This window comes from Medicago truncatula, chromosome 4 (genome assembly GCF_003473485.1).
Source record: "Medicago truncatula cultivar Jemalong A17 chromosome 4, MtrunA17r5.0-ANR, whole genome shotgun sequence".
NCBI classification, from domain to species: Eukaryota; Viridiplantae; Streptophyta; class Magnoliopsida; order Fabales; family Fabaceae; genus Medicago; species Medicago truncatula.
In genome coordinates, this window is record NC_053045.1 from 5,393,668 (window position 1) to 5,399,667 (window position 6,000).

The window sequence follows — 6,000 nt, forward strand, 5'->3', positions numbered from 1 at the left end:
ATTATAAAGTATTGAAACGTGAGATGCACGGAACAACTATATTTTTTGTATTAAAACGGCTAAAGCTGTTTTAGAGTTTTAATAACTCAAACCCAAAACCCATTTCATGTTTACCCGACCCAACTACCCAAATCATTCCTTGCAAACAAAACCTCCGCCTAACCCTAGCTCGACTTTCAGCAAGCAACAAAATGAGTTCTTTATACCCTCGCCATTTCGTTCTTCCATGCATGTTCTCTTACAATGTTTCACCTTAATTTCAACAGTTTGTTTGTGTTGTATATGATTTTAACTTAGGTTTATGTTAAGGCTCAGAAATCCAACGCTTACTTCAAGAGATTTCAAGTCTCCTTCAAAAGAAGAAGAGGTATATATTTACAATTTTGTGTTTTTCTTATGAAACCTTAATTGTTTTTTAAATGCGGATGGGTTTTTATTTGATGATAAATCTGCAGAGGGAAAGACTGATTACCAGACTCGAATTTGGTTGATTAATCATATCACTACATGCAAAACAACCCAGCTAGAGTACTGTTTTGTTGTTCGATTTATACCTGCTGTTTAGCTTAGAGTTATGATTCTCATAGATAGCATGAGAACCTATGAAGCACGGATACGGGCACGGACACCGGATACGACATGGACACTGACAAGGCACCGCTAATAATTTAAGAAAATTACATATTTAGGTGTTGTGTCGGTGTCGAACACGTGACATGTGGCTAATCCGAGCAGTATCGGTGCTTCATAGATGAGAACAATTGATAGTTACTTTAGTTGTTGGTGTTTTCTATTATTGTAAACCTTAACTCATTATTAGACCAACAAAAATATCAATGAACAAATAGTATCTGCTTTACAATATAGTATCTGCTTTATCAATGAACATTGTGGTTAATTATTGTTCTAGCTGCTGCATATGCACATGAGTTGCCAAACTTTAGTCTTGAAGTATATATAGGCTTTACAAATTATGCTGCAGGTATATTGTTTATGAGAAATACATCCCTCGTTCTCTCTCATTCGAAATTGCATCACACATTGTATGTATTGTGGATGAATATGTTGTGAATTCGGATAAAATCACACCAATGAAAACAAAAATGTGTGGAGCAAAGGGAGTGGTAATCAATGAGTAAACAAGTCTCAAGCAACAACAACAACAAAACAGTTTTAAAACTTTGTGTAAAGCAACACCACAGGCATCAAAGCAACAATATAAGAAAGTACGAAAGAAAACAAACACACCAAGATGGTAACCCAGTTCGGTCCAATATGATCTACTTTGGGGGTGAGAGCAGCTCTCCAATCCACTAATATGAAAGTGTTACAAATGGGTTACAAGAAATTAGCTTAAAAACTCATAAAAAACGAGACCTAATTTGTACCTATTTTTTAAGTCACTCACACTCACAATGAATCCTAAGAGAAAACATAAAAGGAAGCTTTTTGATCCTTCCAATGGTGAAATCTCACTACCCAAGGTGTTTACAATGTTTCCCAACCCAAGAGAACCTCACAACAAAGACACTCAAACCTAAAATTACCTCCTTTGTAATCTCAAGTTTCTCTCTCTTCAAGCTCTCCTAAAAAAACTGAATTGTGTAGCTTATATATAGTATGCATGAACTGACAGAGTCGAGTCACGATTGTTACCTACGACCCAAGACACAAGGTATGACAACTTTATCTACAAATCGTGTCACAATGGCCACAAATTGTGTCACGATTCTACTCTAGGAAAAACCATGCTCCGTACCTTTGAAATCGTGTCAGGATTTTGCTCCTTCACAAATCCACAATTTCAAGTCAATTTTCATCAGAATATATGTTAAAATATGATCGACATATTGCTCGGAACTCTTGTTGGCCCGTCGGGTTCTTAAAGTATGAGGGGAATGTTGAGGTATTTGTGGTACCAGATACATTTACTCTCGCTCTTCTAATCTTGATATTGTTCTCTGTAAACTAATCAGTTTAATCCTTTTTAACAGGCTGCTGGAGCCTGGAGAGGATTATTCAGTGGAGCCTTCTGACTCCAGGAGGCCATTCCATCCTCTAGTCAATGTTGGTCTCGTTATTAGAACAACTGGAAACTGTGTCTTTGGTGCCTTCAAGGTACTCAAAATTATATCGCAATACATATTGTTGGTTTTTTTAATGGTTGATTTGAATAATTGTGATGATTTTCAGGGAGCACTGGTAGGGGTTTGATTATTCCTGAATGACAAGAGGATTTCTGGTTTTGAATTAAAGAATTAAAGAGCTTGATGCAGAGTTTTACCGCAAATTTATCTTGGCGGACAAGTTCCTGCCTATACGAAGGCATGAATAAATATTATCTTTCTTCCTTTTCGTGCAATGCATAGTTTTCCATTGGTTTATAACATATTTTGTGCAGACTTTGATTGCAGATGATGAACCAGCCAAGTACCAGAGACAATTTAGCAAACGCATAAAGAAAGGAATCGAGGCTGATGAATTTGAGAAGCTGTATAAGAAGGTTAATGATGCCATTCGTGTAGATCCTTCTATAAAGAAATCACAGAAGCATCCTCCTAAACAACACAAGATGTATAATCTGAAGAAGCTTACCTATGAGGAGCGGAAAGCTAAGTTGATTGAATGTTGCAAGCTCTTAACACTGCTGTTGATGACGATGAGGATGACGACGAGCTAGAAGAGTCTTGTTTGTGTCTAGGCTACTTTTGAAGAAGTTTGTCATCCAATGGACAACTCTTTGGAATGCTTATAAGAACATGTGAAATTTTTTGAATGAAAAAGAAGCACAAGTTCTGAAACAAAGAATTATTGAACATGCGATTAACTTATAACCTTGTATTCTTTTCACTCTATCAATTTGGTTCGTTGGTAGTTGATGATTAACTTATTCATGTTTCACACTTATTTATCTGAGCATAAACTTGAACTAACTATACATGTTATCATACTTTGTATCTATTTTTGCACCCTCTCAATATTTTTTTACTTTCCACTCTTGATCCAAAATTCTCTCACTTTATCTTGATGCATCAATATTTGTCCCTCTCAGATTAAAATATGGGCTAATAGTGTTTTACCCCCTATAATATATTATAGGTCATTTTCAGTTTTACCACCTGTAAAATATTTTTTTTGGATTTCATCCTTGTAATTTGAAGATTTTTGGTTTTGAACATTCATGAATTTTGACCAAAGATATGGTAGGGGGTAAACCAAAATTTGCTCAAATTAACAGGGGGTAAACCGAAATTTGCTCAAATTATAAAGGGGTAAACCGAAATTTGCTCAAATTACAGGGGGTAAAATTTTCCACGAAGGTTCAAAACTAAAAAATCTTCAAATTACAAGCATGAAATTCAAAAAAGAATAATTTACATAGGAGAAACGGGAAATGACCTATATTATAGGGGATAAATCACTCTTAACATAGGTCTCCTCGCAGTCAAACTAGAATAGTTAAAAGTTTGCTGAACTCTTAACAGAAATGAGTTAACTATAACAGCTCTAACACACTGTTTTACTACAATAATATTCCAACAACAACAACATCAATGGTGGAAAGGTAAAATCAATTTTTTATACTCTAGTTCCTTTGTTTATTTATTTATTTTCATTTTTGATGTGGCTAAAAGACCCATTCTTGGTCAATTAGTCTACTACGATGATTGAGAAAAATGTAGAAACCTTAACAAAGTTAACAAATTTCATTCATTAAAAAGAAAAATTCTTCGATAAACTAATACATGATCATAATACACAATTTAACAATACTCATAACATAACTAAATATTAAAAAAAATAAGTAATATACAAGGAAACCACTATGTATATGTACAACAAGATTGTTCCAACCAGATTGAGAATTCCTTATTAACAATTTAACAACACACATAACAACTAAATAAGTGACATTTCTTCAAAAAAAAAAACTAAATAAGTGACATATTAACGAATACAAGGCAACCATATCCATAATTAACAATTTAACGAATACAAATTTTAAAAAATTTATTGTTGGATTGAAAATTTATTTCGTATAGATCATCTATTCAAAATTGTACAAAATTCAAAAAACATTTGATATGTAATTGAGTGCCAACAATATTAACAATGTTCGATAAACTTAAAAATGCTACACATGTGTAATTTGTTCCATCATCTATGTGAAAAGTTTCCATCAAGTTTCTCGGCGACTAATCTCCATTGGAAAACCTAACAAGTCTTTTAGAGAGATCTACCCTTCGAATCACATTTTTTCAATCCACATAAGACTAAAAGATTAAATATCTAAATGCAAAGTTTCCATCAAGTTTATGGGCGACTAATCTCCACTGGAAAACCTAATAAGTCTTTTAGAGAGATCTCCCCTTCGAATCACATTTTTTCAATCAACAGAAGACCAAAAGATTAAATATTTGATTAAAAATGTTGTAATTCAACAACCTAATTGCAATTTCTAAGAATAAAAAACTATAGCTGGCACAATGAATCAACTCGATTGAAGCATCACTGAAGTTAATCAAATGGCATAGCAAATGATGAAAACTTTTGATTCTTGGACAGCTTGATCAAAATCGTAGACTATCATCTTATTTAACTGTTCCATAAAAAAGATATCAATTAACCATAAATAAATAAAAACCGAAACAAGTCAAAGTAGTTCACAATTATGTTATCTTTTTCAAACTTAATGTTTTTGATTGGGGGTGACATAAATTGATTTTGAATGCATTGATTTTCTAAAATTGGTTTTGGATAAAAATTAGTTGATGGTAAAATAATTTACGTTTAGATTTATGTAAAAGTGGATTTAGGAATATGTTCAAGACTAAAATCAATTTGTAGAAGTGAACAACTAAAAATTGCAGCTTCAAGTAGAAGCATCTATACAAACAAAATAAAGTTTTCTTTAAAACATCGAAATATGATAAAATAAATTAATTTTAAACCTTAAAAATTAAAACTCAAAACAAAAGAAAAGAAGACAAAAAGAATTACGGTATATTTAAATCATCTCAAATTTGTCTTCTCTTATTTATGATTCTTAAAAAGAAGACAAAACGCATCGGCTACATAATCATATTTTCTTGTGACACAAAAGTCTGCAGCAACTTTTGTGCATGACTGCAAGATTTTACAATATAGTATTTAGAGTTATTAAAAATAGATACAATCAAATAATCACTAGATACATGTATTTTTTTAATTACAATATTTAAGTTTAGAGGAGTACAAGATAAGAGATTCATCTTCAGATTTCTAACTTGGTGAGGGCATACAAGTATACATATTGTTTCACCAAGCTTTGGCTGCTCCAAAGTTAAATAATAACATTTGTTGTGAGTTGGATGAACAACCTAACCATCATAGACGTTAGTGAGCCTCATACATACAAAAAGCAACGACGGACGAAAATGCTAATTAAAGATTAATTGGATTGACTTATTTGATTTTATCTATTGAAATATATTTACTGGCATAAGCATTAATATATTTTCGACTTATTTCAATCAGTTGTCAAAGATAGCCTAGGAAAACATATCGACTTTACTTTATATTTTGTTATAAAAATAACTTATATGATCAGCACAGAATTATGTTTACTATGCAAGTAGAGCCTAAATGTGATAATACCTGTTTAATTTGATAAAAAAAAAAAAACTGTTCTTAAATTACTTGGAGTGTTTACTTAGATATGCTTATAATTTTTCAGTATTCTCTCTTGAATATGTCCCAAAGAGCGTACATAATTTAATTTTACCTCACTTGTATGAGTCAAAATATTCACCTATGAACATTATTGAACAACAAATTTTGGATTTTATGAATATGTACAAAAAAATTAGGACACTCAATTAAAATTCATTGTTTTGTTTTGACCAAATCTTTTATATTGTTTTATCATGTCATCTCCCTCTTGTGTGCAATTGATTTGACACTCCTATGCACAATATGCATGTGTGTGACAAAACATTGAAATGAGATTTGGAAAGATTT

At 32.0% G+C, this 6,000-nt stretch overlaps 1 pseudogene; it reads left to right on the forward strand.

Moving 5' to 3' along the window:
• Positions 1–425: 425 nt before the first annotated feature.
• Positions 426–2,712, forward strand: LOC11422749 (60S ribosomal protein L5-like; annotated as a pseudogene).
• Positions 2,713–6,000: the final 3,288 nt, after the last annotated feature.